The sequence below is a fragment of the Idiotropiscis lumnitzeri genome, chromosome 21, assembly GCF_059441095.1.
Source record: "Idiotropiscis lumnitzeri isolate Australia: NSW breed Sydney's pygmy pipehorse chromosome 21, RoL_Ilum_1.0, whole genome shotgun sequence".
Taxonomy (NCBI): Eukaryota; Metazoa; Chordata; class Actinopteri; order Syngnathiformes; family Syngnathidae; genus Idiotropiscis; species Idiotropiscis lumnitzeri.
In genome coordinates, this window is record NC_142411.1 from 11,995,286 (window position 1) to 12,007,316 (window position 12,031).

A 12,031-nucleotide genomic window follows, 5' to 3' on the forward strand; every position below is an offset into this window, starting at 1 on the left:
GTTGGGATAGACTTCCAAACAAAAAAAAAATCAGATCAAAATCAGAAAATTTCAGATTCAAATTAAACAATAAGTATGCAATTTATGTAATTAAATAATTTGGTTTTCAATTCAATAATTCAGTTTCCAATTAAAATATTCAGTTTTCAATTAAAGCAAAAATCAGCACATATTCGATTTCCCACCTTCCTCGAATGTAAGGACAAGAATCTACTTTGAGTGAGACGAGTTCACCAACCGCGCCGCTTTGCCACATTCAATATGGCCGAAGACTTTACGTACGACTCTGTGCCAAAGCGGGGTCTATTTAATCTCCATGGACTCTCACGCTTTCAGCCGTTTGCAACGCCACGGAGCGACGCGCTGACGATGTTGTCAATGAACGAACCGAGTGACGTCGGAGGATTCATGTCAACAATGCTGCGGTCGAGAGTAGGCGTTCCAGTCGAGTGTTACAAACAGCGGGAGACCGAGCTGCACTGCGCGCTGGATCGCTGCAAACGCGCGTTTACACGTATTCGGAGCTGTAACAACACGGTGGTAAATCGCGAATATGTTTTTTTAGTATGTGAGGTGAATCAAATAGAGTTGTAGCCACGGAAGAAGACATAAATTGCAGTCTAGAAGATTGAAGGAGACGGAAAAGCGAGCCATCATGTGAAAGAACTTGTATGTGAAACAGACACGAGCGAGCGTTTGCTCGAGAAGAAAAGGAGGAAAACAGTAAGCAGCCGTGCACTTCTTTGTCGCTCTATTTGCTCTTTTTACTCTGTGATATATTTTAGTTTTCTCTCTGTCACAATCGAAAAATGATTCATTGGTGAGTAAGTGAGTGACACACGTTGGGCATTCTAAGCCGTATAAAAAGTAATCGGTAGGAAAACAACATCCATACGTTTTAATAATTCACTGTGGTGAGGATATGGTGACAGTTTGAAGATGGTGAGAATCTTGAGTCTGAACTTGTCGGTTGTAAACGCTGGTTCAGAAATTAAACGCATCCCTGAACCACATCCTGTTATGTTTTGAGTCAGCACAGTGTATTTGCTACGATTGTGCGTAGTGGCTGTGTTTACTTCACGCCACGGGGAAACATTTAAAGAACACTGTACCCTGCCCCCCCCCCCCCCCCCCCCCAAAAGAACACTGTACAATGCCCCCCCCTCGCCAAAATCACACGCCCCATGACGCAAACACGCTTCAGTCACGGTTTCTATTCATTCAATAGGGAGGTTTAAACAATCTCCCAGGTTATATTACGGTTGTGGTGATTAGCTAGCGTAATGCGATAAGTAGAATTGATTTTCCCAAGTAGTAGTTGAGTATGATGTTAATTTTTTGGGTATATCATGATTGCCCCTTCGCTGTCTAAACACCCACTTTGTTTTATTCTGAGCCAATTCGGCAATCCATGCAATGCGGTTCGCCATATTTGCTCCCACAACCAATCATTAGCTGTTTTTCTTAACTAATACTAATTTCATGTTTTAATGTAAGGATGGAAATTCGGTGTAATTATACCAAATATATATTTCTTCATTGTCAGCGTATGAATTCAGCTGCGCCTTGCATTGTTATATGAGCGCGTCCTACAGCGCAGTGGCTTAGTCAGCCCCTTCTATTATGCGGGGATCCCTGATTAACGGGTGATTCTGCTGTGACTGCACTCTCGTTTTGCAACACTATCAAATATGTGTTCTAGATTTTAATAGTATTCACGCTGAACTATTAAAGATATGTATGATACTGTACACCCCAGTATTATTTGTCATTTAAAAGATATGATGGAAGCCTTTTGTGTGCTTTGCTTTCCAATTTTTTTCTCTGGAACATAACGTGCTCTAACAAAAGCTTTTAGAATCTTAGTTTTTTTTCATGCATTTGTTGAGTCCCACGATTGACTCGTTGGGGGTTGTGAATATAGTGCAGCAGTCGGCGTGACATGAGTTATGCACCTCTTTGTCTGCTGTATACGGTGCGACATGAAGCAGCATCAACCATCAATCTTCCACTCTCTCTCTCTCTCTCTCTCTCTCTCTCTTTCTCTTATCATTCAAATATTTTGTAATACGTTTGATAACGAAATACGAGGTTAAAATATGTTAGTGCGTTGTATAAATGCAGATACCAGTTTTATTTAGATGTCATGGGAAACGATGCTCAACTCTCCCAACACGTGAATGGCTGTTTGCCGTTTTATGCAACAAATCTTTTCTACTTTAGACGTTGCCCCCTATCCAACCACCCCTCACCTCCATTCGGGGTTTATCTGTGTAGGTGCAAAACATTAAAAATAAATGACCAAGTGCAACTTGAATAACTCATGATCATAATTCCTTTGTCAGCCATATTGGCCATATTGGAATTATTGCCCATTCATCGCGTCACACATTCTACAGCAATGGCACCACACCTTGCGGGGATTCTTCCATTTTTCCTGTGTAATTACTATTGTATTGTGAACTTGTTAACAATCATATTTTATTGAGCCGGCTGAGCAGCGACATATAAACCACGTGGCCTATCTACCATATGGCCAATTTCCATTCGAGACCAAAAGTGCAGCGCCATGTGTCAAATTGCAATGGCAAATAAAACAGATTTTGGCGGTAATCACAAGTGTTATACACCATATCCAATATGTTTGTTTCCATTCACTGATCAAATGAAGTAACCTGCATGCAGACATCAAAAATGAAAACTACCACACTGTCACGATCGTTTTCCAGCCACGGCTGGAAAACGGAGGGTGGACTCTTAAAACGCTGACACAGAAAAATGCTGTTTACAAAGATATGTATTAAACACCGTCAGGTTATCAATTATCTAAAGATATATATATATATATATACTAAGGAATATCAAATGGCTTTGGTCTATCTACAATTACAGTCGTCGAGGATGACGAGAACGAAAAACGCTGGCGGACAAACTCACACCAGGAAAAGAACAACGACTAAACAGAAAGCGCTTGCAAAGGCAACGAACACGAATAACGAAAATGGCTTACCACGAAAGGATAAGAAGGAATTCAATGGCGAAATGAGAACAAAGAGCGAGCCGAGGAATAGCTGGTCATAAACACACAAAAACGCAAAAGGCAATACACGGAATAAACAAGGTTGAGAATCAGTACACAGAACATGAGCATGAGCAACGCTGGTCCGCGTCAGTGGCTTAAGTAGCCCGTAATTAGAGAGCACAATGAGAGTCAGGTGTGCGGCCGGTGGGCGCGTCTCTCCCGGCCTGGTGACGTGCGACGGGAACAAGCGCTGGAGGAAACGCCCCACTCAGCTGTAAAAACAAACGGACATGACGTGACAGACGGGTCATGACACACACAAATTAACAACATTAGGCAGCAACGACACGCAACATTCTGCCTCTGCTCAGCTTTAAATGAGGGAAACCTTACCAGCTATTCAGCTGGTTTTGGCATTATGACCTATAAAACTTTAATGCAACAACAGTTTTTTTATGCAGGATGTTCACTTGTGTTGTTTGGATAGTTTTTTGTTTTTTTTTATTTGAAGTGTTTACTTTCACACACACATAATGTTGTATGCCAACAAAATACTGCGTTTACAATGTGAAAAATGAACTCCCTCTGAAGCTAAAAGCTTATGAACAGGGATCCAGCACACCACCACCAAACAAAAGATTTATCTTGTACTGACGTAATCAATTTGTCATTTACAAGATGTTTACAGTGCTGGGCAACGGCTCATGGTTTATAAAAAGAAAACAAAAAAAAAACAAAAAAAACATGCAAATCAAGATTTCTGTGTGGTGCTAAAACAGATATGATGGACCAATTCATGTACATTTCAACTTAAATGATAACCAATGATAACTCAGTAATCCATGTAAAAGACAAAAGTTTCACTCTGAGTCATTTGGCTGCAAAATCTTTAGATACATATTTCTCCAGTAGCTTGTGTTTCAGATTTCTTTTAAATATAGAAAGCGTAGCAGATTGTTTTATTTCATTATCCAATTCATTCCATATTTGTGGGCCCCTATAACATATACAGAATCGAGTGGATTTTAATTTCCTATATTTCCCTTTCAAGTGCAACCTGATTACTATGTAGGTGAGAGGAAGAGTACAGTGGAATGAGTTCACACCATTTAGTATTCAGCCTGTTAACCACATTATACATTGTACATAGGTTATGAAAGATGTTGCATTCTGGTTGCTTTAGGAGACCATACTTTTGGAAGAGGGCATTTGTAGGAGAATTATATTTAGAGTCAGAAATTGCCCTCATGGCTTTTTTTTGTAATATGAGTAATTTGGCAGTGTATGTAGGGTAAGTATTATTCCAAATAATATTACAATAGTTCAGATGAGGCTCAAACAGTGATCGATACAAAGTTAATAATGCCTCGAATGGGAGCAATTGTTTTAGTTTATAAAATAATCCTACTATTTTTGATAGTTTTTTAACCAACTCATCAATATGCTTTTTAAAATTTATAGACTGGTCAATATGGATTCCTAAGAATTTAGTGGACTCAACTTTGTTAATAAGTCTGTCATCAATAGTTATGTTCAATTCACGATCTCTGTATTTATGTTTATTCATGCTGAAGACAATATAATTTGTTTTGGTGATGTTCAGGGACAACTTGTTACATTTGAACCAAGTATTTACGTTTGATAACTTCTCATTTAAGAGTAGTACAAGCTGATCAATATCTTTATGTGATATAAATAGATTTGTGTCATCTGCAAAAAGAATTTCATGAATATTGTGCGAACAGAAACCAAAATCATTAATATACACAATAAATAAAAGGGGGCCCAGAATGGATCCCTGGGGAACTCCAAATGTGATGTTTTCCAGTCCTGAGTTTTCCGCATTTACATTTAAGAATTGTAGTCTATCCTGAAGATAGTCCTTGAACCACTGTAGTGCTATACCCCTGACACCATAATGCTCCAACTTCCCAAGTAAAGTAGAGTAATCAATCGTATCAAATGCCTTTGTGAGATCGAGAAAAACGCCAATACCAATTTCCCCCTTCTCAAAAGCATCGTTTACTTTCTCAAGCAAATCCAAAATGGCCATGCATGTATTGCTCTGTTCCCTGAAACCATACTGTGAAGAAACCAGTATATTTTGCTTTTTTAAGTAGGCTACCAGTCGCAAGTGGATTGCTCTTTCTAGTAATTTGGAAAGGGTTGGTAAAATTGATGTGGGCCTATAATTTTGCATTTCATTTATGTTCCCAGACTTATATACCGGTATTATTTTTGACACCTTCATTTGCTTTGGAATAACGCCGAGCTGGAGAGATAAATTTATAATATGAGCAAGTGGCTCAGCTATCACATGCACAATAGTTTTAAGAATCTTACTACTAATACCATCAGCACCAGTTGTGTGTGAACATTTCATCGTTTAATAATATTGGTTATTTCTATTTTACAAGTAGGAGTAAAATAGCATGAGTTGGGGTAATTCTTTTTTAGATGATATTTGTAATGTGAGCCTCCTGTTGTAGAAATTTGTTTTGATAGATTTTTTCCAACAGAGGCAAAGAAAATGTTAAAATTGTCTGGTAAATTATCTGCCTTAGTCATTTTCTTTGATTGGGTCTGCATTACGGCTTCAGGAAAAACTGGTGATTTTGCATTTCGGCCAATTACCTCATTCAGCACCTTCCAAGATTTCTTCTGATCGCCAGAAGCATTTTTAAATCGGTCAGAAAAATAGTTTTGCTTACTAACTCGTATTAGATTTGTTAATTTATTTTTATATCTTGTGTATTTGCAGTTATTTATATTATTTGGACTTTTTTTATACTGTTTATAAAGTTTAGTCTTCTTTTCAATAGACTGTAGAATTTCTTTTGTAATCCAGGGATTTTTTTAATTTCATTTTGTTTTATTATCCTTTCTGGAATAGTTTCATTAATAGAAGGTCTTATTTCATGAGTTAGGTAGTGAAATGCCTTGTTTGGATCATTAGAACAATAAATAGCATCCCAGTTTTTTGTTTGGAGATGTTGAGTTAGGTTTTTAAGGGTTTTGTCAGTTACAATCTGGACTTTTCTCTTGGTACATGGGACAAATGGCCTTTTGGTCCAGTTCATAAAAAACACAATGGGATAATGATCTGTTATATCTGAATATAATACACCAGATTTACCTCCAGAGTTTTGTATATTGGTAATAATGTTGTCAATAATGGACCCACTTCTCTGTAACTCGGTTATATTTATCAATAGTTGCATAAAAGGATGAGGAGAAGAGAATATTTTGAAAGTCCATTCCTATTGTATCCCTATTTGATATGTTGATATTAAAGTCTCCCATAATAATGCAGTTTTTATTTGTCTGATTTAGTTGTGGGTGTTGCCATCAAATGTCACTGATCTGCATATTTTGATGGCATCAATCTTAAATCTGATTTGTCAGTTTTCGATGCAGTCACATTGTCAGATGCCTGAAGGAAATAGTCTTGTGCTTTAGAGGCCTGATTCCTATCTAAGGATATTCATTTCAAGTGTTGTTTTGTGCCACTTAGCAAACAACCTGAATTGTGTCAAGTGAACCATGTGGTGTAAATCCAGCCAACGCTTGTTTCATGAGTCTTGGGTCTGGTATTCGGGGTGTGTACTCATTTCAATATACGACAGTTCTGGCGGCACGGTGGGCGACAGGTTAGCATGAGACCTCACAGTTACAGAGGTGCAGGGTTCGATTCCGTGTGGAGTTTGCATGTTCTCCTCTGTGCCTGCGTGGGTTTTCTCCGGGTACTCCGGTTTCCTCCCATATTCCAAAGACATGCTTGGTAGGTTGATAGAACACTCTAAATTGCCCCTAGGTATGAGTGTGGGCGCGGATGTTTGTTTGTCTTTGTGTGCCCTGCGATTGGCTGGCAACCAGTTCAGGGTGTCCCCCACCTACTGCTCGAAGACAGCTGGGATGGGCTCCTGCATGCCCTCGACCCTTGTGAGGAAAAGCAGATCAGCTAATGGATGGATGGCTGGAGTTCCTATATCTGTGGAATCAATTCAGTAACACATTATTGCGATATTACTCTTATGTTTACAGTGGAATTTTAAATAAATGTTCTACTGTCTGACTGTTGGTGTGTTTTTATTTGGATCATTTCTGGGTTGGATCTTTTCTAGTCTCAGCAGTGTTTATGAGAAAGCCTCACATTCAGTTTTGCTTGTAAAGTTGTCAGTGTGGGTGAAGCATACTAATTTACACTACTCACTTGGGGTTTCCAGAATCACAAATCCCACTCGGCAATATTAGTTTTGTTTACCGATTGAACATGTAGATCCAGTTTTTCTTAAAATATTCTGATATATTTACTTTTCTGTACATTCAGAATAAAATGGTGAAAAGGATGGAATTAGCTCTTGATAAAGAAGCAAATAGCTACAGCTTCACTTTTTTCTGCATTTAAAAAAAAAAACTAAACAAACCAAAAAAACAAAACAAAAAAAAACTTCCCAAAAGTTATTTGCGTATATCAATGTAGTGCAATGGCCGGAATACATATGGTAATAAAATACTTGTTGTCATCCCATCATATGTCAGCACCAAGGTATGTGAGACTCGCTGCTGCCAAATTTTTAGTATAGTATAAAATGAACTCTATTGCTGAAAAAAAGATTCTTCACTTCACCCCAAGGAGTGTTGTTCCCACTCTCATTTCTCATTCTTCCTGAGCTATTGCACTGCTGCCCATTCTTTTCCTTTTGCTGTAATTTGGCAAGAGTATGCGCCACCATTGTCCATCATGTGGAATTTTTTTAACTGAGGCAACTTGCCAAGAATCTATCAAATAATTTAAACTCCACAGGCATTTTCCAGTCCTATTTCTTAGTTATTCCCCTTTGTTTTTGTCAAGGCAGTCAGCTTTGTTTAACGCTCATTCAGTTACCTCTGGAACTGATTGTTAATACTCTTTAGTATCTTGGCTGTCTTGCTCGATGAATTAGACTAAATGTATTTCTTAAATAATTCCTTAGAGTTCGTTTTTTCGAGCAATTCTCAGGCTAGATCTGAGGTGGTGTTCAGATAACTTGGATCTGTGAAAGGCTTTGTTGATGTTCTTGACACTGAATGTCTGCTCACACAAACAGATTGAGCTTAAAAAAACGTCAGCATCTTCTGTGCCATCCTCGGGTTCAAAAACGTTGCTTCTTAAGTGAAACATTAAAGTAATTCCATTTAAGTGGTTTTAATTTCTCTGTCGGACTGGGGATATATCAGTTCCGATTGTAGCGCCTGCTGTGCTGCTTCGGTGTCCTGTGACAGAGGGCAGGACACCAGCTTAATGCGAAGTCAACTCCCCAAAAATATTAGCAATAAAACGCCTTCACTAGTCTCAACATGGCATTCTGATTAATATTGTGTTTGTGGAATATGAGTTAAGGATCAAAACCCACCCGTTTTTAACCATCTCAGGGGGTGGCCATTAAATCTGACGAGACAACCACAATGTGGATCATCGAAATGCGGCCGAGAGTGTCCCACATATTTGCTGCTCGGGCCAGAATAAATTTGAAGTTGTCAGAACATCTGGGACATAAAACAAATTTATTGTCCAGCCATATGTAGAAATATCAAACGAGTTAATGGAAAAATGAATCTATCAAACACATTTTAACCACTAGATGCATCCAAAAATATTGTCAAACGAGTGATGTGACTTTCCTTTTTATCAACAACTCGTCTTGCGTCATCACATTTATTTTCATTTTTGGTTTAATACATGACTCCTTTAAAAAGAAAAAATCCAAGAAATGAAAGCCAAACTGAATTGCTCCTGTTCATGGTCCTCAACAGGTTATTTTTAGATTGCAAAAGAATGAGTGAGTTTGATTACATAATTGAGAATTTAGAGAGTCATCAGCCACATTTGAACTCTGATCACGCATATCGCTCGGAATGTGTCTGCCTGCACCTCTATCAAATTCACCAAAATTGAAAAAAAAAGTTACATAATTTCTTGCAGTTAATATTGGTTTCTTGTTCAGCAGTTTTATGCCTTCCGTGAATGGTATGCTTTGGGCCTCCAAGTGTCAAGCAAGCGCCATGGACTAAGCCAGCCAAAGTGTAATCATGACGAAGGCTGCTCAGAGCTGCCAGAACTCATGTGAATTGCTCGACACATTGACCACATTGACACATTGAATATGAAAATAGAAAATGCAAATACAGCTCAGGTTAGAATTTTTATTTTGTGCTGTATTTTGCTTGCATCAACAACATTTACAGTCAAATAGTGGTGTAACCAATCTGAAAAACCACAAAGCTGTCAATGGATGAAAAACAATGTCCTGAAGAAGAAACAAACCACAGGTGTTCTCCGAAATTTTTTTTAAGTGAATCGACCAAGGAAATGTATAGCAGTTGATGACTAAAGAATGATCCCAAGCAACTGTTAGTGAAATCCTCCCAAAAGCCACAGTGGAGGTGTTACTGTTTGAAGACTTGTGTAGACATGTGTACAACAACATGTTTATCAGCTCGAGATGGAAATACACTACCTGGAAATAAAACTGAATTGTTCATCTCCTTTCTCAAATGTATCTTTGGCTGTCAAATGTTTTCAGTCTACAGCAGAGGTATTCAATTAAAAGTCACAGAGGTCCACGACTAAAATTTCTTCCAATTAAAAGGTCCGAACCAAAGTCCAACTTCCCTTAATGTCTAGCCTATGTTCACATTTTTATATAGTTTCGATATTTTGTCATTTTCAACAGAGCACACTTATACACTAAATATATAGCAATGTTCCCATTAAACACCTTTGCCAGTCAAATAAATATAAGGCGTTTATTTCACATTCAAGAGAATGTGGCTCCAGGAACTTAAGGGTGCTACTTTCAGAAAAAACAGTAAAATATCTCCTGCAGAAATATATCAAGTGCTAAGCATTGAGTTAACATCTTTTACCTTTTTTTTCTTAAATCAAAGAGTTATCAGCCTAAAAAAAACACGGAAAGCCTAATTATCCAAGTAAAACAGGTCGACATGTTCAGTACACAATCAATAAAAATGGCTGTCCTCATGAAAAACTTATTCGAAATGAGCTTTGACACCACCTTTTCTTTTGTATATTTTTTAACTTCTCTTAATGAGAAAAATGAGTTTGTGACTGCCCTGCCAGTGACTTAAATCTGGGTTGGAACGGAGTCAGGGCCATTGGGATTTGGTAGATTATTTCACACATCTGGGCTTTGTGTTTTCCTTTCAATAATGTTTCTGCAACCGCATTTAAGCACTCCTTCACAACTTCCTTTTTTATGTTTCCCCAAAATCCATGATACTTTTAATGAACATTCGTTTGCATGCCGCTGGGCTGTAAACGAAAATGTAAAAATCTGTTACACTGCACTCGAAGTTCGATGTTTTTACGTGCGCTCACCTCAGACTTCAGCGGATAACTTTGCACAAAAGGGCGGTGCTTTGTTTCGTAGTGGCGCTTCGCAATGTTGCGACGGTTTCGGAGCATATGATGCACACTGGTTTTGAATCGGCTGCAGCCAGAACGAAACTAAATTTCTACGTCCATCCATTTAAAGCAACACGCATCGACCTTGCTAACTTTTTAGCAAGGCATACTGTCAGCAGCACTCTCTTCCGGTCTGCTGCGCAATTGGCAGTGGATCGTAAACAAAAGATTTGATTGGCTCAAATCAGTGACGCCTTTTCCGTATTAACTAGAATCGCAGCGTCCACGTTTGCGAATGCGCCCTGAAAAAAAATTCATCATAGATTGGTCATGGGTCCGGTCCGAACCATCTGTCGGTCCGGATCCGGACCGCGGTCCGCCATTTGGTGATGCCTGGTCTACAGTACAGTGAACCCCCGGTTATCGCGGTTAATGGGGACCGAGACCACCCGCGAAAACTGAAAATCCGCGAAGTAGCGTCGCACCTTAAAAAAAAAAAAAACACCGCATATATATACTTCGCACCTATATATATATATATATATATATATATATATATATATAAATATATATAGGTGCGAAGTAGCGGCACACCTTCAAAAATGCTTAAAAAAAAAAAATATATATATATATATATATATATATGCAAGAGAGAGAGAGAGTGAAATTCATGTTATAACAAAAAAAAAACAAATTATTATTAAAACTTGTGTTTTTATTCCCCAGCCATTATTTTTGTATTTATTCAATTACTTCTTTTTGTATTTATTTAATTACTTCGACTTTTACTTGCTGGTACGCCGTCCGGTGTGCCCTGTGAATGTTATGATCCTCCAGCAGAGCTGGAGGATTGAACAGGACTCTCCAACCGCAGACACGGGAAAAAAGGTGGTGATACAAAGATAGTGTAGCGACTTTGTAAATGGTTCAAGGGTTCTGTGTTTTCCTCTTTTCTGTGGAGGCTGTGAAGGCAGCAGGGGAGTGAACGTTATGTTGTTGTCGTTGTGTTGCTCTCTCTCTCTGATCGGCGTGGTTGCGGCCAACAGCAGCCGTTTTTGGCTTAATAATAAAAGCGTTCGCTGATGGACAAATTGGCCTGATTTATTATACAACGTTACAATATTTATTATAATCACAATATAGTCAGTGTAATCAGCGCGTCTCGCAGCAGCTGACGGCATGGCGCGAGACTATCGCTGGAGGAACGCCCACACAGCTGAAAAAACAAAAACACACGCGGCATGACAGGCACGGATCATGACAGTGAAATGAAAGGTGGCATTCTTCATTTATTTATTTATTCATTCATAACTGACAGCCTCGCGCTCCGCCCGTGCCCGGGGAAGGTGCTTCTCTTCGGCTTACTGTGACGCGAGCATGCCCTCCTCCTCGGCAGCTCCCATTCGGTTAAACTTAGGGGCCGTTTGGCACCGCCCGTGCCCGGGGAAGGTGCTCATCTACGGTTTAACTGCCACGCACGCCGGCCGGAGCTCTGATACGGTCCGAACCGCGCGAAACGTCGCCACCAATCGTGTCCGGGGGAACCTGCTCTTCTTCGTCACTCTCTTCTTCGTCCACTCTCCTCTTCGGCGCACGCCGGC

The 12,031-nt window shown here is 39.2% G+C and overlaps 1 protein-coding gene across 2 annotated transcripts in view; it reads left to right on the forward strand.

The window, feature by feature from the left end:
* Positions 1 to 356: 356 nt before the first annotated feature.
* The window catches only part of bach2b (BACH transcriptional regulator 2b), a 75,009-nt gene continuing 63,334 nt past the window's right edge, over positions 357 to 12,031 (forward strand). For both annotated transcript variants that reach the window (XM_088286322.1, XM_088286323.1), the window contains exon 1: positions 357 to 723. The gene's annotated coding sequence lies outside the window, so the exon portion shown is untranslated. The remainder of the gene's footprint in view (positions 724 to 12,031) is intronic.